At 38.2% G+C, this 26,113-nt stretch overlaps 1 protein-coding gene, 1 non-coding gene and 1 pseudogene across 10 annotated transcripts in view; 1 reads left to right on the forward strand and 2 right to left on the reverse strand.

The window, feature by feature from the left end:
• The window catches only part of Bicd1 (BICD cargo adaptor 1), a 235,010-nt gene that overhangs the window by 165,141 nt on the left and 43,756 nt on the right, over nucleotides 1-26,113 (reverse strand). The window lies entirely within an intron of this gene.
• Nucleotides 5,114-5,604, forward strand: LOC106145139 (ribosomal protein uL24-like pseudogene; annotated as a pseudogene).
• On the reverse strand, nucleotides 19,846-20,048 carry LOC120888753 (small nucleolar RNA SNORA73 family). Its single transcript, XR_005732441.1, has one exon. It is a non-coding gene; the product is annotated as a small nucleolar RNA SNORA73 family (small nucleolar RNA).

A 26,113-nucleotide genomic window follows, 5' to 3' on the forward strand; every position in this document is an offset into this window, starting at 1 on the left:
TAACATTCAGACTTCATCATGCAAATACCTGAGAACCTGTTTACAACAGGTCCCAAGTGATAGATTGTATTATTGGTCAAAAATATTCAGTGTCCCTCACCTGGAAGGATTATACATCTCTATCATACTGATACGAGGCTTGGCTGTTCGACCCCTCTCTGGCAGGACTGCACATCCAGAGTGGCCATCTGACTCAGTTTATAAAATGTGGATGGTATGGCATGCGCCACTGTCAAGCAGAAGCCTTGAGAACTTCTCCTTTGTACATTTCCATTTCTATTGCCCTCTGCTGAAAGACTAGCAAAGCTCAGAGAGGGGTTGCTTCTTTAGCATATGCCTTAGAATGACCATTACATGGGATAGTTTCTTGGTTACCTATAATGATGGGTGTCCAGAGATAAACTCTTGTTGTAAGTCCCTGAAATTCTGACTTGTGCTTATTACTTTTCTACTCATAAAATACATTTTGTCAATTAAAGAAAATTTAGGTGTCAGAAATTTTGTACATAACAATGGAAATCAAGAAATCAAAAACTGACAGAAAGCTGGACGTGGTGGTGCACGCCTATAATTTCAGCAGCTGGGGGAGGGGAGGTGGGGGGAAGGGTCTCAAGATCAAAGCCAGCCTCAGAAGAAGCAAGGTGCTAAGCAATCCAGTGAGATTCTGTCTTTAAATAAAATACAAAATACGGCTGGGGATGTGTCTAAGTGGCTGAGTTCCATCCCCAGTACCCTGGCCCCCCAAAAAAATTGACAGAAAATTTGTCCATAATTCATCTACCTATTTCCAAAGTTTCAGGCAGAAAGAGTCCTATCATCCTTACTTTGCTTTCCTAAAGAGTCTAAATTCACTTGCCATTATTTGAAGCAAATTCTCATTAGATCTTAAATGAAGGGGGGAAAAAAACAATCATCAACCACATGACATTGTAATTATAGTCAATTCCTAACTATTCAAGAAAGTACAGTAGCCAGAAATCAGTGTAGGCTGGTATGGTGGCCCAGGCCTGTAATACCAGGGAGGCTGAGGCAGGAGCATTGTAAGTTCAAGGCCACCCTGAGAAACTTAGCAAGACCCTGTTTCAAAATAAAAAATAAAAAGAGCTGAGGATATAGTTCAGTGGTAGAGAACCCATGTACGAGAGAGAGAGAGAGAGAGAGGGAGGAGAAATTAGTGTAGCATTCAGTGTAGAAATTAGTGTAGCACTCAAATCAATAAATGTTTTCTCCTTGCAAGGCACTGCATTAGAGATCATCAAAGATGATCAACTGCTTCACAGCACCAGAAAATGCTGGCTGTCTTCAGCAGTCCTGACTATGAGTATCAATATTCCTATTGGCCAAAAGGCATATAGAAACAGATAAATAAAATAAGAAACATGAATTTTCTAACCCACTGGACAAACAAAGCTCTGTGAATAATATTCATCAAATTTTGTGATAAATCATAGCAATGCCTTCAACTCTCCACCATTTCCAACCCTCTGATTTCCTCAAAACAATTTCTAAAACTTTAATGAATCAAAAAACTACGAATCTCTTCAGGTCACTAAATTTTTATTGTGCACAGTAGCAGACAGTGGGAACTGCAGAGTCCCATCCTTGGAAGTGGATCATCTACTCAGGAGAGAAATTTACATATAAGAAAATACTGGAAAATTACAATCAAACCATGCATGGTGGTACATGCCTGTAGTCCCAGCTACTCAGGAAGCTGAGTCAGGAAGACTGCTTGAGCCCAGAAGTTCAAGGCCAGCCTGGACATCATAGCTAAATCTGTTTCTCTCTCTCTCTCTCTCTCTCTCTCTCTCTCTCTCTCTCTCACACACACACACACACACACACACACACACACATACACACACACAGAGAGAGAGAGAGAAAAAGAGAAAAGAAAACTACAACAGAATATAGAATGCAATTGTGCCATCAAAAATCAAAATTTCATCCTTCCTTAAAAGCAAAAGAACACATTAAGATATTTTTACTACCCACCTCTGAACTGGGTCTACAATGACAATTTCCTATTTTACACTGAAATTCTTTAAATTCTCCTTTATTTGAAATGAAATAAATGTATGCACATCTAAACAAGCATACCCTGGTGGTTCTTCATTTCCAGCAGCTAATTAAAAGCAGCTGCAACAATAAGTTTGGTGAACAGAATGCACCTTGGAGCAATCACCATTACGATGATTCCACCAAACACCACAGTCTGGTCCAGACAGACCAGCAATTTACTTCTCCCCTTCGATAGGCTGCACCAGGATTTCTAGATCAAGTCAGGCTTTGGTAAATTGATGAGGTGAACATAGATACAAGGAGAAAAATCTAATCACGCTAAAATTACATAGGTCACTGTTTTTCTCTATTAGAAGTAGAAGTAAATTCTAATTTTAAGCAACAGTTGTTAAGAAAACTTAATTATGTTTTTAAAGCCAGTGAGGGAGAAATGATATTTTCTGATACAATCATTAACTTAGCTAAATTTGAAAATGCACTTGAAATAGAATCCTTCACATACAGCATAAGATAACCAGCTGTCTTATTACCATTTAGATGCATAAAATAAAGGGCTCCTGATGGTAACTTTTAATGATTTTAAATGTTAATCAAGAACAGAATTGAGATTAAAAATAAATTATTTTCATTTTGTAGCCATAACTACTGTACACCCTGCTTTAAATATGATAAATTGGCAAAATGTGGAATTCTCTATAAACACCTCTTTAATACTTTTAAGCATTGCTCCAAATGCCAAAAATATTCCTAAATTCATTTCTGGCTCCACTGTAAAAAGTAATATTCTAATTTCTGGGTAAAGATGGATTGAAAACACATTTTACTCTCTGAAACTCCTCTAAAGCTACAGTAAAAAATTCTTTATAAAAGTGTTTTTAATACCCACAAGAGAATGCCATAGGAGACAAACTCTACAAACTGTTAAAAAGCCAGATACAGATGGCCAAGGAGTGAATGATAATGCAGACCTGTGAAGCAAATTCTCCTTCATTAATAACACCATTGTAAAGAGATTAAATGAAATAATGTTACTAAACCAGTACAGAATAAATGCTTGCTTTTATCATTAATAAAGTATTTACAAAGGGCGATCTTTTGGAAGACAGCATAACATTTTGAATTAGGAAATAAGAACCAGGAATGAGAATATTGTGAGGAAAATCTAATCTGCTAAGGCCAGAGTGGACTAAAGGAAAATGAAAAGGCTCTATTTTAAACTCTTGAAGGGAACCATGTAATTCCTTAGGACAAGGGTAACTTGGCCTAGGAAACCTTTGTAGAAGAGACCCAAGGAAGAGCATGTTTAGAAATATGAAAAGATAAAGAAGTTTTAATAATCTGACCACAGGAAACACCAAGAGAAAGGACCAACCCCACAATACAATGTGTACCAGGGGCCTATTTGGGGGCCTCTGTTCCCCATTAGATGAAAGGTTAAGTGCAGCTGAGATTCAGAGGACGTTAGAGAAGAAGACATCCATTTTGAAGAAGGAGGAAGAGCAGAACCAGGAAACTTGTCCTTGGCAAGTGACTTCAAGGTCGAGGCAGGAAGTCCTCTGGATTCTTTGAGGGAAGCACTGGAGCTGATGATAGGACCCTGAAATCTACATCTAGATTCAACTGGCTTTGCCACTTCATAAGGGGAGTCTAGACTTGGGCTATGATTAAGTAGGGCTCTGCCTCTTTACCCAGTGTAAGGGCAAATCCTCTACTTCAAGTCCTCTTCAAGACTGGGTATGTGGCTCAGTGGTAGAGCACTAGCCTAGCATGAGTAGGGCCCTGGGTCCCATGCTCAGCACCACAAAAGATATGGATTACTTCAGCCTAATACGCAATTGTCACAGAATTAAAAAAAAAAAAACAGTAATATTATCACTATGAAAATAACATTGTTTATTCCCATAGTTTTTAGCAAAGTTAGCACCTTGGAAATCAAGAAAGTAGAAATTTAGGTTCCTTTAATATTCAACCTATCACATCATTATATTTTAAACACTGGACAACATAAATAGGAAGAAAAACAACTTACCTCAAAATGTGTTTTATCTTATATTTTAAGAAGGGATCGATATTTTTCTGTCAGGTTCAACTTTAGTTAATATGGAATCATAACTGTACCAATAATACAAAGTGCCTACTTTGTAATGGCCACCTCATCTGGAAATTGATCTGATCATTTATTTAAAATTTAAGTACATATTCTTGGAACTGCTTCAGGTGGGAATGGCATCCGGACTCTGGTGTAAATAGGCTTTTCCACAGAAGCTCTTGGTCAACTGAGGAGAGGCCTGCTATTTCTGCAGAGCCACGTGCTGTTTACTTCACACAAAAACAGGTAGCAGGGTCCCTTCACTACGAGGAACAAGTCCTTTTAATGGATATATTCTTATAGATTAATTTACATTTCAGTGGCCTTTAAAAAACTATAAAATACATCATGCTTTTTTCAGATAATATTTTACATTCCAAAATGTGTTCTATCTCATATGGAAAAAAAAAGAGGCTGCCCTCTGGCAAAAGTTGAGAGTTTTTTTTTTTTTAACTAAAGAACAAACAGCTTCTTTTCCCTGAAGTGAAGTGTGAATGCTCTCCATGAAAACGTAGTGCACAAGCCTCTCTCGACATAGCTGACCCCCTAGAAATGATTCCTGGCCTGTGGGGGCCAGGACAGCCTACAGCAGTAACAAAACAACTCCCTACATCAGCATGGGGGAGAGCTGACATTTTTCTTCCCTCAGTCAGCTGCCAGGTTTCTATACATAGGTAAAGTCTGCTCAAAACCAACAAGTATAACCTGCCTGAGTTTTGAATATTGCTAACTCATGAGATCCCTACTGCTGTGGTCCATCCACCAGGTAAGACATCCTGGAGTAGAGACTCCAACTGGAACCAAAGCAAAGGTAATTAAATTCTAACCCAATCAAATTCCAAACTTAGTTCTATAAATCAGGGACTAATTTGCTGACCCAACAAACAGGGCAGTCCCCATAACCCTGGTCCTGCCCTATCTTGGCTTTCTGTCCTATCCTTGAAACTGTAGCTTATGTCCCACCAAGAACTGTGGCCTCCTGTTTTGTGTGTTCATCGCTGAAGTGGCAGCAGCCAGAATGAAGTTCAATCCCTTTGTGACTTCTGACCGAAGCAAGAACCATAAAAGACATTTCCACACACCTTCTCACATGCACAGGAAGATTATGTCTTCCTCTCTTTCCAAAGAGCTGAGGACAGAAGCACAATGGGTAACCGTGCCCATCTGAAAGGAGAGGGAAGTTCAGGTTGTACAAAGACACTATGAAGGTCAGCAGACTGGCCAAGTAGCTCAGGTTTACAGGAAGAAGGGTGTCATGTGCTTTGAATGGGGTGCAGCGGGAAAAGGCTAATGAGGCTGATGGCACAACTGTCCCTGTGTGCACTCACCCCAGCAAATGGGTTAGCACCAGACCAACAGTGGACAAAGGCCTCAAGAAGATCCTGGAATGGAAAGCCAAATCTAGCCAAATAGGAAAGGCAAAGGGCAGAGATAAGGAAGAAGCAACTAGAAGATGCAGTCATAAGTTAATCTCATATATAATTTTCATTTAAAAAAAACTGGTAAAATGATATCTTTAGAAAGGGAAGAGGAACTGTACTCAGGCCTATTTAGTTGCAACTGGCTGGCGTCAAGCACTGAAGTCAGATGGGGAGCACTTTTGACCAGAGTGTTTTATTTTAAATACTCAAGCCCTGATCTCTTCATACTGTGCTCTTTCCTTGTATGGGTGAGGGTGATTTCTCGATACTATGAACCAAAATTATTCTGAGTTCTGAGAGTTATACTGAATCTCAAGAAGGGAGTCCCATCCTCAAGCATTCTACTATCTAATTAAAGATATGACTAAATCTCATAGCCCAAGAAAAGTATCATTTAAGGGATGCAACTCTGTTTTGTTGATTCATACTTCCAGAAATAACTTCTGTTCTTTTCCCTCATCAGATTAAAAAAATAAAAGCAACAAAGCCCATCAACCACACAATCATACTAGCACAGGATCATAGTATGCAATTGGAATTTTCACTTAATATGCATTCTAAACACATGTGTAGCACTATTTTTAACAGATGGAAATAATTTCATTAAGCTGATCTTTATGCTGTCTCCAAATTTTTCAACATTGTGAAGTTTTTGCAATCAATACTATTTTACATAGTAATACTGATAAAACCATCCTCTTTTCTATAATCATATATATGTTTTCTTTATCCTTGTTTCCTTTTCTTAAAAGTTAACTCCTCTCTCTCTCATCCTCACTCTTCAGAAAACCAGGGTTTAAAACAAGTATCTTTCAAATCCTTTCCTTTCTCTATAGAATGGTAAACCTATATATATATTATTGTTCATCTCACAGAATTTGGATTATACTATATATACCATATATGGGCAACTTATTTCACTAAAAAAGTAAATAAAAACTTAAAAAGTGAAAATTATATCAATGAAATCCACATCAATAGAGATCTAAACGAATATTTGTTACTTATATGAATTCTATTATATAAGCAAATGACATGGAATTATTATTTATTTTTGAGACAGAGTTTCACTGTGCTGCTGGCGATTAACTCCTGGATTCAAGCGATGCTCCCATGTCAGCCTCCCAGATAGCTGGGGCCATCAGCAAGTGCACCAAGCCCAGTTTTATGGCATGGATTTTATCCATTCATTCCTCTTCAGGTATTTCTCATCATTACACAAAATGATCTTTGTATTCATAGACTTGAATCTTGGTAATTTTATTTCTTTAGGCTAGGTTCTAAAATTTGGGATTGATGACCTAACAATTACATGTAATTTTAGTTTTAAAATATTTGGCCAAATAGCTTTTCCAAAAGAACTCACATTCCTTCCAGTAAATGAATGTACTCTTTTCTTAAATTTTTAGTACTGGGAATAATCACTTTTTCTGCTAACTTGAATAGAAAATGGTATATTAATGTTACTTTAATATACATTTTTCCTGACAAAAACTAAGGTTGTATATTTTTTCATGTTTGTTGGCCATTTAGATTTTCTCTTCTGTAAAGCCTAGTGCCATCTTTCATCTTTTGTAAGATTTATTTCAGGAATGCTAAGAGCCTGTTTTCATCCTGCTCTTCCTCCCTGCTCTGTTCATAGTTGCTCTCATTATATCAAAGAAGACATTTGGTATTTGTTTTTTAGGGATTGGCTAGCTTCACTAAGAGCAGGAAGAAAAGATTAACATTAAACAGAGACATGAGATGGGAGGGAAAGGGAGAGAAAAGGGAAATTACATATAAAATTACATATAAGAGGTTGTGAGGGGAATGGGAAAATAAACAAGGAGAGAAATGAATTACAGTAGATGGGGTAGAGAGAGAAGATGGGAGGGGAGGGGAGGGGGGATAGTAGGGGATAGGAAAGGTAGCAGAATGCAACAATTACTAATTGGGCATTATGTAAAATTGTGGATGTGTAACCAACATGATTCTGCAATCTGCATTTGGGGTAAAATTGGGAGTTCATAACCCACTTCAATCTAATGTATGAAATATGATATTTCAAGAGCTTTGTAATGTTGTGAACAACCAATAAAAAAAAATAGAAAAAAAAAGAGCCTGTTTTCAGGAAATCTACATGCATACTTTGTTATATCAACAAAGGAAGAAAAGCAAATGAATTCCCACAATACATTTGGTAAAATTCAGCAGCTAGGCAAAAGAGGGAAAGCTTTACTAAAACTATTTAAATATGATAAAAACTGTTTACCAAAACCAAACATCATACTAAATGATAATGCGCCAAAATAATTTCCATTAAAATCAGAAAGGGCTAGGGATATAGCTCAGTTGGTAGAGTGCTTTCCTCCCTCCTATGCACAAGGACATGGGTTCATACCCAGCACAACAAAAAAAATAAAAATATAAAAAAAAATCAGAAACAAGAGTGACAATATCTCCATCATTATTGAAAATATATTAAATGTTTTAGAAGTTCTAAGAGTAAATGAAATAATCAGTAACAATATGATAAAAGAAATTATAAATATATCCAAATTGTACATTATTTAGAAAATCCAAAACGTGATATTTTAAAAACTGTAATTCTAACAGATTTTGTAAAGTGATGTAATACCAGATAAAAGTTACCAAATAACATACAACTGCCTTGTGACCTAGTAATGATTCTCAGGTATTTATACACACGCAAAAATGAAATCATGTCTACAAAAAGATTTATACAAGAATGTTCTGTAGCACCTTTGCTCCTAATAAATACAAACAAAAAATGACCAGAACATTCAATAGGAAAATGGATAAAGCATGATACACTGGCACACTGGAGTACTCTCAACAATAAAAAGGAACAAAGTATTGAGATGAGCACAATAACAGAATAAAACTCAGAAACCTCATGTTGCTGAAAGAAGCCAACAACAAGCACACACTATGCGATTTAGGGTACATGAAATTCTAGAATAAACAACATTAATCTGTGCAAACTCATATTTATGAAATGTCCAGAATAGGCAAGTTCACTGGAATAAAAAGAAAATCCATAGTTGCCTGGGGATTGGGGTGAGGATTAGAACAGGAATAAACTTTCACTGGGCATCAGAGATCTTAGGAAAATGAGATATTCTCAAACTGATGTATAGATATGGTTGCACCACTGAATAAAATAAACAAAAATTATTTAATTGTACACTTCTTAAGTATTATACAATAGACTTTAATAAAGTTTTTTTTTTTAAGTTAAAGAAAAAACTGAAGGAACTACCCACCTTATTTGCTGCAGTAATCTAAGGATGTCAAAGCTTGGTATGAGTTAAAAACACAGGAAAAAGGGTAGGAAAGGGAAAATAAAGAAAATTATTGAATGTCATCTCTAACTCTTTTTAAGATATCTTTTATTCAATCATTCATTCATTCACTAGACCTGCTAGAATGCTGGGGATAAAACAATAAGCAAGGCAAACATGATCAACCTCTTCTTACATTCATAAGAAGAAACAAATCCCCAAAATCAACTAAAAATGCTTGCACATATTAAATGCTATAAAGGTTCGAGTAAAATAATAACTTTTCTTTATAATAATAATAACCAGGTAAAAAGGGAAATTTCCATTTTTTTCCATTACAAAAAAAAAAGTCCTATAAAATATGAGGAGAGGAACACATCCTACATGAAGAACACTAGTTATAGTGTTTTCATATTTTTAAAAACCAAAGAAGATTTGAATAAATGTAAATACATTCCATGATGGTGAATCAGAAGATGTCATTCCATTTATATTTCCAGTGAGGTTTTGGAGCTAAATGATTTCATTTGTTAAAAAATAAAAATCTAGAAATAACCCAGAAAGCTATTTTAAAACAATAAGAAGGCTTACTATTTTAAAATTTCCATTAAAATCCAGGCAGAGTGGTGCATTCCTGCAATCCCAGTGACTCAGGAGGCCAAGGCCAAACAACTACAAGTTCAAGGCCAGACTCAGCAACTTAATGAGATTCTATCTTAAAATTTAAAAAGAAAAAAAAAAAATTAAAGGTCTGGGATGTAGCTTAATGGTAAAGTGCCCCTGGGTACAACCCCCAGTACCAAAAATAAAAACATAATAATAAAATAAAATTTCTGTTAAAGACAGCACTTTCAAACATTATAACACTGGCCTGTAAATAGATCAGTGGAGCAAAACAGAAAATCTGGGAAAAGACTGAATATAAACAGAGCTAGTGATTCATTTCATAGGGCAAGATAGTTAATAATGTTGACACAACTGGTTATCCCACTACAAGAAAATAATCATTCCACTTTAACTGGGGGAAAAAAAAAAAGAACTTTAAGTGGAAAATGGAATTTAAAACTTTAGAAGAAAGTTAGGAATATTTATATAATTGAGGGATTTGATACACATTTTTGTATACAACAGGAAATGAACTTGTGTAGGCACCTTTGTGTAGGCATCTTACATTCTTATAAGAAAAAAAAGGAATGTAAATAGAGAAAATAAGAAAAAAACGGTACAGATGGAAAAACTATTTTCAAAATAGACAAAGTAAAAATATTCACAAATAGACAAAGAACTCCTATGAATTCATGGGGAAAACAATGAACTACCCAAAAGAAAAAATGTGATGATGCATTTTTATTTCTGCCATAAACAACATTAAAATATGTTCACGATCATTATGTGGAAGCTGTTTTAGAATTCTGTGGGAAGAGGCAGACTAGTTTTTGTTTTGTTCTGTTTTTTGTTTTCATCTGAAAATAATTTCTGGAAATCTCAGTAAGAGCCTATTTGTGGAGGAAAAAAAAGCAATTCCTAAAGATTCCATATTCCTTTAGAAGTTAACACTAGGTAAGCATGACTCTAAAAGTTCTTTTTTTCTCTTTTTTAGAAAAGGTTTCCCAGAGGCTAAGGTAAACTGCAGTTCTCATGGACAGTGGAGAGGCAAGTGCCTTCCACACAGGCAGGGTAAGCAGCCAGTCAGGTAAGCAGGACGGAGCTTCCCCAAGTAGAACTGAGTACCCAGCAGGCACCCAACTGAGGGTGGTCACCAGCTCTCTACCTGAGCAAAGAAGGACCCTGGCCAGCCAGCTGGGAGCTGGGGGGGGGGGGGAATTAGGCATTTTGTACTATGGGTATTAGTTATGCTGATGCCTGATAAGCTGGTGATGTTGGCTTAACAAGTCAACAAGGCCTACTCAAAGATGAGAAGGGAAAAAAAAAAAGATGAAAAGGATGGAAACGAGGATGGCTTGGTCTACCTAGGGCATGATATGGGGTGGGGATCAATACTGAGAATGTAAGTACCTTCTTAAGAGAAAAGACCGGGGCTGTGGTTCAGCAGTAGCACACTTGCCTGGCATGTGTGAGGCACTGGGTTTGATTCTCAACACTGTATATACATAAATAAAATAAAAGATCTACCAATAACTAAAAGAATGTTTTTTAAAAAAAAAAAATTTAAAAGAGAGAGAAAAGACCTTGCCTCATTTAGCAGTGGATCCCCAACACTGGAACTGTGTGTGGCCCATGGTAAGCACGCAGGAAAGGAGGGCATGTTCGGCCTACCTGTCAGACCCTCCTGAGAATAAGAGCAGTCATTCATAATATCACTGGAAGATGGAACCCATCAGACTTTTCTGTACAGGAACAAGATAGAAGAGTTCTTCACACCTTTAAAAGACACCTAAACTATGGCAAGGACCAATGGCAGGTAGGGAGTGGAAGAGAAAGTAACCTCAGCTGGCTCTCCCGTAAGCCCCCAAGACAAAGCTCTGGACTCTGTTATCGCCTTTGGTCTCAGAGGGTGATTTCCTCACCACTGAAGTGTCACGATCAGAGATTCAAGTGTGAATTTACAAGTAAGGAGGCAGAATAGCTTGCTTATGAGTACATTTCCTTGCAAGACTCCAAGGTTTTTGAGAGAAGGAACCTCCTCTTTCATTCCCTATAAACAGTACCTAGAATAAAACCAAACCAGCCACCCCGTTCCCAAAACACCTAGCTGCTTGTTAACTCCAGTACCACATCACTAGCACCTGTTCCCTCCTCTTTAGGTAATGGATCATTCTAGACTTCCACATATATAGGTAGATAAAAGCCAGCTGGCCATCTGTGCATTGGTGCCCAGTCCTGGGTAGAAGCAAATATAAAAAAGAAGAGAGAAAAAAAACACACAGGAGAAGGAAAGGAAAATTCTGTCTTGCTGTCTAGTGCTCAAGCTATTTCAGGACTATAATTTTGAAAATATAAATAACAAATCACAAAAAGGGAAAGCACTCGTATTGCTGTCTCAGTCATAGCAGGACCACAGCAGAAGCCTTACCATGCGCTCCAAATGGCGTGAACAAAAAGGGCCCCGACTGAGGTAACCACAGAAGGAGCAAGAATTGAAGGCTGCACATGCAGATCTTAAGGTACAACGGAAAGGAAAGCAACAAAATCTTACTCAGCAGCCCAGCCCTGTATGTCACACACCCTAGGGTCCTAGTTGATAACGTGAATACATTTTAAAAGCGGCAGTAAAAGGCTATTTCCAATTCCCAGCATGTCCCCAACACGGAGCAGCTGTGGCTGCCTCTCTCTGGAACACTGCAGGCCACGCTGGCAGAGGGAGGCAGAATGACACATCAAACAGGTGCATCTGAGGCTCCCACCTGAAAGAGACATATGTTGAGGCTGCTCACGCTCCACAGGGCCAAATAAGTTCAGCAGCCATGCCCGACTCCGACAGGGCTGCCACATCCAGCTCTCCAAGGCAGAGGTCTTTGCCTTCTTGTCAATCTTAAAGGGAGATTTTTCATCATTTCATTATTTTAAGAATGAATCTGGGTAATTATATTTTTGATCTTATATTGGAAGGACAGGTCATTTAAACTCTGGATCTCAGTCTATCTGAAGTACTATGGAATTGGTCTGGATCAGGGTTTCCAACCCCAGAAGCATCACCACTTTGGTGTGGGGGCTCCCTGGGGCTCTGTAGGATGCTTAGCAGCATCCCTGGTCTCTACCCCTAGATGCCAGCAGCAGTTGTGACAACCAGATGTCTCCAAACATTAACAAACATCTCCCTGGTTGAGAATCACTGAGCCAGGTGATCTCTAGTGTCACTTGAAATTCTAAAATTCAGTGATCCACTGATCTCTGTTCAAACTGATAATACCCTTTGGGAAATTTTGCTCACACAATATTATGCCAGCCCAAGTAAGCAGTAACTCTAAAGTTCGTTAGGGTGACGTTTTGTAAATAGGACTTCACCTGCTATAAATATAGATCCATCAGCCTTCTAATATGCTACCTACAATCCTACAACCTTTAAAGACTAAAGCACAATGAGAAGAAATGAGAAAACAGTACTCCTGTAGAAGGTGGGAGCCAGGTCCCTTTCCATCAGTAATGTTTCGGCTGTGTCCCAAGAGGACCTTCTCCATAAGTGGTTTAGACATCTTTTATTTATTGAACTTACATCCTGCCCTATTCCAAGAAGCACTGGAGGCAGCTCACAAAGAGGCATATAAAATAAAGCGGAGGCGAAATGGTAAAAATAGGTGGAAATAGATAAGAGAGAAAATAAATATTCCAACCCCTGAAAGTCAATACCATTTCTGTGATGAGCAGAAAACTTAGCTCAGGAGATTTCAGGACCTCTAAGGAAAAGCTGAAAATAAAATACACTTCACTGTATACTTCACATTGTCAGAGAAGGGAAATTATTCTCTAGTGAAATAAGATTTTTTCTTAGGACTGAACTCAGAAAGATGCTTGATGGGGAGCCCTGTGTGTGGAACACAGGTCAAAAGGATCCATATTCTATGGTTGCACAGGCCATTCTTGTCTGAACCTTCACTATACTATAAAGGAATAGTTCAAAAAATTTGGTGAAGGTATTTCTTTAGGACAGTAAAGCAACATGAGTGGCTTTTACAATGGAAGTTGTCCAGTGACCTGGGTGATCTCAGGATGACACGTCATTTGCAGGGACAGGGATGTAGCTCAGTGGTGAAGCATGTGCTTAGCACACAAAAGGCCCTGGGTTTGGTCCCCAGTCCCCCACACACACCACATACATACCACACACACACCACACGTACACACAAATGTTATTTGTCAGTAGAAGTGGTTTTCTCTGTGGTTAACAAAGAAAACTTTTCTTCAGAGAGAACCTTCTAGAGAAGTCAAGTATATAAAACAGATCAAGGCAAAGTTGGACCTTTCCTTCCTTTTATTGTCTTCCCTCCCCAAAGACCACAAGGCTTCTGTCACAGAGTTCAGAAGCCATTAACCTAGAAAATAAACTTTGAAATACTTAGGATAGACTCAACAATACAATAAATATTCATTGTGCCAAGCATCAGAGTAAATATTATTTTATAGATTATTTTTCTTGAAAATAATTTTTTTCAGTTGAACATTTTATGAGAAAATCAACAGTTCCAGGTAAATCCCCAGGAGAGCCTGGAAGGGAAAATAAATCATTAAGCCCACATTCACTATGGAAATTAAAGTCCTGACTAGGAATCATATCCAGGGGCAAGGCTGTTCTATCTCCTCAGAGCAGATGGACACAAGTCAGAGTTTTTCTCAGAAATCTATTTTGGATCCATACAGGACTTGACTAAAAGTTTGGTTCATGTCCATAGTTTCTACATTGTTGAACATCTCAGCCAGTTTGGGTCTGAAGATTTTTCAGCACAAATATTGCCAGCGATTGACCACTGTTATGACTTGCTGGTTCCTATCAGTAATGTCAGGTAACTGTTCTCACCTCAGTCTCAAAGACCCCAACAAACCTCCCATTCTCTTCCCTCAAAGGCCAAGACAGAAGCACCCCTGAGTAGCCAGCTTCCACCCTTGCCCTGGACCCTCATGGGGCCTTGCTCCTCAGTCCTGAACTGAGACCCTTCAAGTGAAAGTTCATTTACCACATCTCACCCTGGGAGCAGACAAGGAACAGGAAACTGCACCAGAAAAAAGGGACCTCTGAACCCCTGGCTCTTCCACCACCTATTCCACCGAATTGTGCTTTTACAAAAATGGGAAGTAATACTCCATATATGTATGCTATGTCAAAATACATTCTACAGGGCTAGGGATATAGTTCAGCTGGTACAGTGCTTGCCTCGCATGCACAAGGTCCTGGGTTCAATTCCCAGCACACACAAAAAAAATCTACTGTTAAGTATAACTAAAAAGAACATATTTTTTAAAAAGAATTGTACTTTTATAAGAGGGACTTAGAGACCATTTTTGCTAAAGTACAGACTCTGTACTTGGGCCTGCGGATGCCCGATGGGTCATTAAAAGCAGGCTCAAGCGTGGCATCTCCGTCTTCACTTTTACCTATTTCCTTTATTACTTTCAACTTTGGATCAGATTCCTGCTCAACTCTGCATGTGGGCATGTTAAGCATTTAAGGAGTGTTCATCCAGACCTGGTCATCCTCCCCCTTCAAGGCTGAAGATACCAGAAGAAGAATAGCTAAAGCAGATTTTCAGCAGACTGTCCACTGTCAGCTCTGACATCCTGTTCCAGACCCCTGGGGTGGAGCACAGAAGTCTTCAGTCATTGCTCACCTTCCAGGAATGGTGAGGCTTGCAGGCAGATCAACCTATGATGGAGCTGCCTCCCCTGAGAGCAATCATCCCCTTCCAGGATCACAGATCTGATGGGAAATTTCCTGGGGAGCAATGAAAATTACCCCCTGAGCAGTGGCTACTTCCTTGACCCCTGTAGACTGTGTGTGACCAGAACTGACATAATGATCAGCCAGACCACAGTCTGACCAAAACTGCTTAATTATGCAGACCTTTGCCCCAGCCCCAATTCTTCTTCTCTTCCAACCTAAAGCTCATGTCAGCATCCCCTCAAAAGACAGGGCTGAGACACTAGATCTCACTCATCTCTCCAGCTGGCTGTGCTGATTCAAGTTCCTTTCCTGCTTTTCACCATTACACTTTTTGTTTTTTGGAGTGAGTGGCTAGACCTGATTTGTTGGGACCCTCAGAGCTGGGCCTCTGGCCTAGGACTCTGATAACACTTTCTCAGACTATTCCATGATAGAAACACATATGGGAAGCTCTCCTGAGGAACAGTAAGAAGTGAAGAAAGTGTTTTATGAGGAACTACAACTTGGAAAAGCTATGGTCATGCATTAGCGGGTAGATCTAAACACCATGATCTTCTTGTGTAATCAGCAGCATGAATAAACCACAGGATGCAATCTGATAAAACTGGCTTAACTAAAATAGAACTAAGTAATAGAGAGCTGTCTGGTGTTTCTTATCTACATGTAGGAGAATGGCTACCAAAATTAATTTTTTTGTTTTATCAAAGTTAATGCTGTGTCTTTCTTCTTTGTGATGTGTTTAAAAAAAAAAAATCAGCCTTCAAATAATAGCAACCAGCACTTATGAAGGATATGTTAGAAACCAGGCATTGTTTAAGGATGATATTCATGCTGTCTCCTTTTAACTTTTATGTTACCTTTTAAGGGCATTATTTCTCCCTTTTCAAAGAGGAGGAAACCAAATCACAAGGAAATAAAGTAACTTCCCCAGGTCGAAAAGCTTTGAGTGGTAGAGCTGGGATTTGTCACAGGGAAGCCTGGCTCCAGAGTCTATGTTTTAACCAATAGGAAACAGTGCCTCTGGGTTTCCTTACTCATAGGAACTGGCAGTAGATAAATCCCTGTCAAGTAAGAATAACTTTAAGCATAAAATTGCTACATGCCCATTGAAAGAGAAATAATGTTAAAGATCAAACAAAACACAAATATATGTGAATAACGACAGCAAAACCAAATCCTATAATCCATTCTCCAGTCCATCATAAATACTCCATTGCTTTTGCTATAACAGAATATTAACAACCTTTTTACCTCCTTCTAGTGACAGAGAGATGCAGCTTTCCACACATTCATGGATTAGGGACTGGCTGAAATAGCTGATTATTTTGTTACTGGGACAACCTCAACTTGACTGTGGAAAACAGAACATTTAGAATTGATGATATACAATCCACAGCTTCCTTTTGAATTGATGTAAAAAAAAATTTATCATTTTCTTATTATAAAAGTAATACATGCTATGGTGAAAACATTTTGAATACAATCAAGGGTCTTTGATAAGCAATACAAACAGTTTGGTTTACATCTTTTCCATTTTATTTCTATGCAGAGTGTAGTTACCAATTGGGCATTTAAAGATTATCAAGCAATATGATATGAATTTATTTCTATTTCGTATTTGATATTCCCAAAAGTCTATAAGGCAGGTACTGTTGTTGTCATTATTATTCTCAGTTTTGGTAACTGAGGCTTTAGTAGGGTCTAGAACTTGCCCCCAGTCAGGATGCAAACTAGGACTCAGGATTGCTGATCCTATAATCTCAGTAAGGCAGACGCCCTTTCTTCAAAGTCTGTCTCAGGCTCTGTGCTTGGTAGAGATAACAACTGTTGCTAGTTTTATTTTCTCCAGGTTTCTCTCTTTTCTCATTTAAATACAGCTTCCCTAGCTTATTTGACCTCAAGGTTTCTTAGCCTCAGCACTATAGGAGGTCAGGGAATTCTTTGTGGAGACCATCTGATGAAACCTGTTTAACAGCATCCCTGGCCTCCACCCACTAGAGGTCAGTAGTGCTTCCCTGTCGTGACAATCTAAAATGTCTCTACACATTGCCAAATGTCTTGGTGGGGGAGGGAGGGACAAAATAGCAGTTTAATAAAAATCTCTTAACAGTGTTTGAAACCTCATAGTCATATTAACATGTCCATTCATTGAGATGGGCCTTCATAATTCACAGAAACACCTCAACTAAGATCATCTACAACTTTCCATTTATGAAGAGCCCCTTCAGGGTTTCTGACCAGGTCCACGTGTATGTATTTCTCTATAGTTTTGAGGTATCTTACAATGCTTTTTTTTTTTTTTTTAGTTTTAATTTAGTGAAGTACATTTGTTTTATTACCTTAACCAAATGTTGAAACACATTTCAAACTAAATATAGTATGGCTTTCTTTTTTTTTTTTTTTTAATTTTTTATTTTTTTTATTGGTTGTTCACAACATTACAAAGCTCTTGACATATCATATTTCATACATTAGATTGAAGTGGGTTATGAACTCCCAATTTTACCCTCTTACAATGCTTTTTATTGTGCTGTTTTTTTGAACACATGAGTCCTCACATATCTTCCCACCAGTCAAGTTGTAAATTAGTTTAAGGCAGAACTGAGGCGGTCTTATCATTAATCCAAATCTTTCTGACAAATTAATTTTTAAAAAAATATATATTTTAGTTGTCAATGGACCTTTTTTTAATTTATTCATTTATATATGGTGCTGAGACTCGAACCCAGTGTCTCACATGTGCTAAGCAAGCTCTACCACTGAGCTATGGCCCCAGCCCCCAACAAATGAACTTTTTACAGAACATCCACGTTCATATAAATCCAAACTTAAGTAAATGCTAGAGTCTCTTTTCAACATCTCTTCCAGTTGTTCTAGCGTTTCCTCTCATAATATTGCATTTAATCCTCATGAACCTAATTATCTTTGTTACAATTCCTCTGAGCTCTAATATAAACTTCAGAGTCTCAAGGAATACTCTGTCCAACTTATGGTCCCTTCTAGATCTTTCACAAGAGACTTCCCTTTGCTGCAGCAAAGGCAGGACCACATCAGCTAATTTCACCCCTAGAGCCCCAGACGTGCCATTTCACCCCACTGTCAGAACGCACAGTTGTTACAGAGCTCAATTAAAACAATTTTGACAGAGAACACAAATGCTGACAATTGGCTCCTGTGACCTTCTAAAATCCATTTTAGAAGGTCTTGAATTTTCTCCCAATAGTCAGATTGTTTCCTAGAGTGTTAATGGATTCACTTTTGTCCTCTGAGATCCTTGAAGAACAATCTGTCTTTCTCTTTAACTATCAATGTGCTACTGAAAGGACTTCTGAATCCAGGCTGCAGTATTCCCCTTTGACCCTCACCACTAAGGAAAAGAAACAGAGGGACAGGTCATATTTGGCTTTCTCTAATTATACTAATTGCCTTTGCAACAAACACAATGAAGTTCCATTTAACAGCAGAGGATTCTCCCAGTCCATTCACTTTCCTCCACTTGATGAGAATTTCTCAGTCTAAAACACTGACTAGATTGATGTTGACAAAAAAGAGAAAGAGACAAAGACAGATGCCATGGTGGTAAACTTTGTTTAGTCTCACTTTTGTACTATATATTCTGATCAATATCATTGGTAAACAAAATGAGTTTTTCGAGTTATCAGGCTAATTAACAGAGGCTGCTACAACAGGCAAATCTGAAACTCTCAATGATTTAACTCAACATGTTTATTTCTCTCCGATAAACGTGAAAGTACCTCCTCCATTTCATAACTGTGCCATCTTGAATATACCACCTCCAAGTTCATTTCCATGGGAAGGAAAAGGAACAAAGCAAATGCACTGTTTCCACGGCCTGCAAACAGCACTGGTGAAACTGTTCCCGGGCCTCGAGTGAATCTTAGTCTCATGACTCTAACTCAGAAGAAGGGATGCAGGATTTATAAAGGGTCACATGAGTATTTGATGATACTAATTTTTTAAAGTAAAAATATATAGGAAAAAAAAGAAAACTCATTTTGTCAACAACAGCTCTCTGTATAATTCTGTGATTATAGGTGACTTGATATTATTCTCTACATACTTTCTTATTGTTAAATTCTCTATAAGAAGTATTAATAATTTATAATAAAAATATTATTACATAAAGAATCTATATCATTCAATTTCATACAGGATTATCTTCCCACCTCAGCTCCTGGTACATAATAAATCTTCAGTTACTGCAAGAATGAATAAAAAGAGCCAGGAAGAATTAAACAACGTAATTTGTTACACTCATATTAAAATCTACTATAATGAAAATCAATCTCAATTTCTGGTTGCTTAGGTATAGTGCTAATAAAAAGCAGATAAAAATATCGCAACAATTCTCAAGACCCAAGACCCTTGCTACATAATTCTACATTTGCAAGAAACATTCATGAAATTACAGGCTACTCTTTCCAAATAAATACATTAAATTTAGAATTTAAAACTATGAAGTTTCAAAATTTTTCCTAACTTTTTGAAGATTGGATTCTTGGGCTAGGGTGTAACTCAGTGGTAGAACACTTGCATAACATGCACAAGGTACTAGATTCAATCTCCAGAACAACACACACACAAAAAAAATAATAAATAAATAAATAAATAAATAAATAAAGACTGGATTCTTAAAGAGCTTAGTCTAATTAAAAACTTTAATATTCTAGACCATGTTTTCTGCTTGGTTTATCTTCTCGGTCCCTGTCCACAGGATTCTGAGAAGTTTTAGGAATATGCAGGTATACACACAGAGCCCAGCTTCATCTCCAATGCTGTGAAAGGTCCTGGACATCATGGAGCAGAGCCCTGTGTTCCCCTGTGCCACTTGGACAGGGGCCAGGGAGAGTGACTTCCTGGGGTAACCATGTTGGATCAGATTTTATTTTTTAATTAAAGCATCTCCATTTCCAAACAAGAAGTCAAAAAGCGAAGAAGGGTTAGAATTACAATAGCTAACACATATTGATCCCTTACCACTTGCCAAGCACTTTACTAAGCATATCATACTCTCTCTCTCTCATTTATTCCTCAAAGTTAGATTCTGAAGAAAGACAATGTCCACTTTACAGATATGGAAATTAGTTCACATAGAGGATTTGACATCACATACGATGAGTGGATCCCATGCACATAACTACTATCCCATGTCACTTATACATGTCAAATCATTTGTGATACTGGAAAAACAACACCCTTCCCAAGACTGACAATGGGATGTAAAGGAGGCAGAATAGTAGATTGGTGCTCAACATCTATCCCAACTTCTTCCTAATGATCTCCTTTTTTCCAGCATGAGCCAAATGTTTTGCTACAGTAGTGGTAGTACAGTTCTAAATCTGGGAGCTTTAGACACTTGAGCAAAAATTCATGAAAAGGTACAAGATCATTTTTTAAAAAATACTTATCCAGAGCCTTTTACTGACCCCGCACTATACAGTACACGGTGATGGGAATACAGTGACAAAATATACTTGTTCCTGTACTTTAGGAGCTTACAACCTAGTTGAGGGAGCAGAAATTAACAAAATAATTATAGAAATCCAATCTCTGATTATCTTTACACTCTGATTACTCTTAAAGTTCCGCATGCTTTCATTTCACCCTGAGCAGTAGAAACCATCAGGAATTTCTAGAATTCATAACTTATTGAACATTTAGTCCAGCTGATCAATTTTAACCTCCAAATGAAGGCAAGTTACAGTCAGGAATTCATGTATCAAAGAAACCAGTAATGATGACAATGCAAAACGTCCAGGAAGACTCCTCTGGCCATGGCTACCATTCAACAATTACGGTAAGCAAAACTATTCCCTCCTAAAGATGAAGAGGGGAAAGGCAATCATGACATCAGTGCTGAGGAAAATAATTAGCCATATTGACACACCGCTAATGGAGCGCGGGTCTCTGGCTGAATCGTATTGATTGCACTAATGTTCTTTCTAGGGTGAGCTCCCTTCATTTGTTCTCACAGTACGCCATCTCTCAGCTTGGAGGGATTACTACTCAGCATTATGATGGGTAATGACTGGCAAAGGGTGTTTGCAGGCTCAGAGTTTTTACCCACTGGGGGGCTCAGAAGGTCATGTTAAAGACTGGATTTAGGGGAGTCTGAAGACATCATGACATCTAACTCTTTTTTTTTTTATCTGATTATGGGCAGTAATAGATATGTCATTACAGCTTTCAGACAGATGAGATGGGTATTGTTCATAGAGCCAAACAGTTAACCTCGTCTATAAAAATGCTTTAAAAAATGTTAGACAGTTATAAAGTTATACTGTAGTCTTAGCTGCAAATAAAAGCAAACTCAGAACCTAAGTACAACTGAAATTTTACCTACTTTCATTTGTTTTAACTTTCTTTTATTCTGTAAATATTTTTTTATTTATATATGACAGCGGAATGCATTACACTTTTCATTACACATACAGAGCACAATTTTTCATATCTCTGGTTGTATACAAAAAGGAAAACACGTAGATGAATATATGTGTGGATAAGATATCTGAAATTAAATACTACACAAATATGTTTCAACATTAACAGTACTTTATACATAATAAACCCTAAACTGTTGCATGAACAAATGACTCCAAAACACAAAAGCAATGTCAAATGGCACCACTACTTCAAGATGATTCGGATTTCCATACCAAATTACAAAAGTTAAAAGTAATTTGAGTAAGCTCATGGTACCCAAACTTCATATGGAAACATTCTCTTTCTTCCTGATTTTCCATATTTTTTTTAATGAGGCACTTCTGGTTTCAAGATAAACACTGCCTTTCCAAGAATGATTACTTTCATTTTAACAATATTTATTAAAATACTTCTAAAGTATACAACAAATTATCATAGTTATCTAAGATTTTTAAAAATAAGACATTTCATAACAATACAAGGAATTATAAAATCTTATCCAAAGGGCAGAGGAAAGCACACCAGGAGAGAGCCTCCTCACTGTGCACTCCTCACTGAGGGATTAGGCAAAGCTGCCTGGTAAAGGGGGGCTTGGTTCCAAAAGGGGATAATACCCAGAGTGAGCTAAGCCAGGATCTGGGACATGTCTGTGGGAGGGAGAATAGCTACTATGTGTTGAATATGAGTATGGGCCAGACTACGGCACAAGCTAAGTATGTGACAAATGCACATGTTATCTAAACTCATAACCAATGGACATTATTGTGGGTGAGCAATCTGAGACCCAGGGAACAAAATACTTGCAGAGAGTGACACAACTAGGAATGGGAGAGTCTGGATTTGAACCTCTGGCTGTCAGGTCCAACCCATCCTAAACAAGGAGACTGTGTCCAAAGCAGGCGGATTTTTTTTTTTTTTCTTCTGTAGGAGAAACTCAACTATGGATGGAAAATAAATGCTCTCTTTCCTCTCCGGAAAGCACCAGAGAAACAGGCAGGATCCAAGCCAGAGACCCAGTCAAGGGGTGGGTTAAGTGGAGACTTTTACTTGGAGACACAAAGGCCCAGTAATGCTGGAGGCACAGCAAATGGTGCAGCATGACAGCTACAGATTCCCACCTGCTGGTGAACCGATTCTCCCTGCACACTCCTCGCCACAGACAGGCTTTTATGAGTCCTGTGGTTGGTGCTGCACTGACAGATGAGGGACAACTCTGACTAGAGCTACACGGGATTAGGAGGACACGGTTATTGTACCTGATGCTACACAGATACCTTTAAGGGCTACCAGGACGTGCGGCATGTCTGTTTAACACCTCCATACCACTACGCTCTCTAGAGCTTTCCTCTTTTCCAGTCATTTTTTGGTGTCATTTTGCCTAAACAGCAAATGGTGTCCCCCCCCTACAGTCCTACCAGGCTTCTCAAAAAATGCACATCATTGCCTACACACCCTAGCAGCTGGACTATAATATGCCAGGAACTGGTGAGCCAAACTTGTGTGACGGAATGTGAACACCCTACAAATGGGTCCTGTTCTTCCATTCATTCATTCAACAAGCTTTTTTTTTTTTTTTTTTTTTGGTGGGGGTGGGTATCAGGGATTGAACTCAGGGGTTCTTTACCACTGAGCCACATCCCAACCCTTTTTATTTTTTTGTTTTGAGACAGGGTCTTACTAAGTTGCTTAGGGCCTGTCTAAGTTACTGAGGCTGACTTTGAACTTGTGATCCTTCTGCCTCAGCCTCCCGAGCTGCTGGGCAGGTGCGTGCCCCTGTGCCCAGCTGACACATATTTTTTTAAGCATTCTCAGGAGTGGCAAGTGTTCTACAATACCTTAGGAAATCAAAGATACCTCTGACTGGCTCACATGCCAGAAGGAATGAAGAGGTGGGAACAGGATGGGACACCACACGGTGTAACTGAGGTTCCAACACTTTTCACAGGGTGAAAGTGCAGAAAAGGAAGCAGGATTCATGACAGTAGCAGAAGTCTGGCCCCAAATAAAGTGCATACACTACATTCAGGAGAGGGACCAACTCTGCCACCTTTAGAGTTCAGAGAAAAAGAACAGCTATTTTTTTTTTGCTCATCATATGCCAGGAGTGTCCTTCCTAAGTATGAATTCTTACAAAAACCTTAGGATGTTGCACAATGGCTTTCCACCTCCACCCCATTCATTTCTGGAAACTGAGTCATGGGATAAGTTAAGTAATTTGTCCAAGGTCACATTCTAGTAGGGAGTAAGGAGGCTGGGATCTAAAAGCAGGCAGACTAATTCCAAAGCCCACACTTTAACCACTTCAACTCTGAGCCTACAGGAAGGTGCTCAATAATTAATAGTACAATTAAAATTAAATACACCGTGTCGTATCTGACTTACTGAGTTAAAGACCCCAGCCTCCTCTGAGGTTCTCAGGGTCCTAGTGACCCCAGATGGTAAGATGCTGGTCCACTGTTAATATAGCTGAGCAGGGATGGCTCCAACTTACAAACCCACGGTCTTCCAAACATTCACTAATAGTATTGCATTCTGAAAATACTTTCCCAAATACTAAATGGGAAAAGCACCCTATCACGAAAACATATTTTAACCTATAATGCTGGTAAATTGTTATACATTTGCAATACCTTGGAAATGAGCTGCGGTGCTAAGAGTTTTAAAGGAATGGTGGCAAGGAGATGTGGGGTCAGGTGGCCCCTGGTACCACCCCATAGGGAACCTGTTACTTCCAGAAGAAGCAGAAGCAGGAGAGGGCCCCTTGATGAAACACTTTTTTAATATTTAGACAGAGGCTGGGGCTCTTGCCCCAGGTCTCTAAGATGTGTAGGAATGGGTCTGAAAATCTGCGAATTCAAACTACTCCAAAAATAATGATAACAATATACCTGTAGATCCTCCTACCATTTTTTTTGTCCCTTCAAGAGAAGGTCAGGGTCCTGCATTAACATTTGCATCTTTATGCAAAGGATCCTACAAAAAGGCTATGCAAAAAAAAAGTGAAATCCAAATCGATGTAGAGCGGCAAGGATCAGGTACCTATCTCTGAAAATAAGACCCTGGATTCAATTATAAGGTAAGAATGTTTCTAAGAATTTCATGTCCTGAATCAATTCCTAATACTTTCAAAATTTGTGCCAATTTTGTCTGCTGTGTTTTAAACCTATAAATCTATTAGACCTTTGATTTAGAAAAATAAGTGTAACTAACATAGATACCAATAATTATATTCTAGAGAATAGTTCAAATTGTTTTTTTATTTACTAACTCAGTTAGTTATGTCTCTCTGTGTCCTGCAGTGTGTGTGTGACACAGAAACCTTATTCTGCATACACAGAGGTATATATTCACACTGGCGATAGCTGATTTATACTAATCCAGGGATAATCAATCTCAGCACTATTTACGTATTAAGCCAGGTAATTCTTTGCTTTGGGGAGGACCGTCCTGGACTTTGTAGCACATTCAGCTGCACCTCTGACCTCCACACACTAGATGCCAATAACAGCCCTCAACAGTGACAACAAAACTGTCTCCTAACATTGCCAAATGCCTTCCCTACAGTGTAAGTGTGTGTGTGTGTGTGTGTGTGTGTGTGTGTGTTTATACACATTCTATTATATATTTCAAGAGAGTAGGAAGGAAAATTATGTATACATTTGTGTAGGCAGACAGATAAATAATGTAAGACTATGAATTTGGTATGTATTATTAACATACATAGTTTACAAATGGGAAAACTGAGGCACAGAGATGTTAAGTAATTTGTCCAAGTTCACACAGCTTAGCAAATAACAGATCCAGAACTTAAATTCATACATTTTTAAGAAGTCGTTCTTTTAAACACTGAACCGTGCTACCTAATGTAAACTACTTAGGACATAAATAATTTAAAAGTCTAAACTAGAATCTACTCATCTCTTTTTGTAATATAACACAGGATAAAAGAGAACAGTATTTGATGTCTGAGGTTCTGGGTCCTACCCCCACCTCCTTGTTGGTTGTGTTGCTTGGGCAAATTACTTACAATTATTTTCGATTTTATTAACACAAACATAGCAATTAGAGCATAACATAATTGTAGGGATTAAATGATTCACTAATTGTGAAAAATGAGCTGCAAGTCAGAGAATTTGCTTGTCTACAAAATATTTCTTGGGTTGGGAATGCAGCTTAGTGGTAGAGTGCAGACCTCGCATACAGGAGGCCACAGGTTTGATCCTCCAAACAAAACAAAAACATGTCTTGGTGTGTAAGGATTAAGATTGTTGTTTCTATAATAGCCAGTAGCATATACTCAGTATGAAACAGTAACATCCTTTTTGAGAAATTGTATAAGCATTAAAATTTAAGGATTTCTTGTGCTTTTTTTAAAAAAAAATATTTTTAGCAGTAGATGGACATAATAACTTTATTTATTTATTTTTATGTGGTGCCAAAGATCGAACTCAGTGCCTCCCACATGCTAGGCAAGCACTGTACCACTGAGCTCCCCCTCCACAGTCCTGAGCTTTTG

Source organism: Ictidomys tridecemlineatus, chromosome 6 (genome assembly GCF_052094955.1).
Source record: "Ictidomys tridecemlineatus isolate mIctTri1 chromosome 6, mIctTri1.hap1, whole genome shotgun sequence".
In the NCBI taxonomy this organism is placed as follows: Eukaryota; Metazoa; Chordata; class Mammalia; order Rodentia; family Sciuridae; genus Ictidomys; species Ictidomys tridecemlineatus.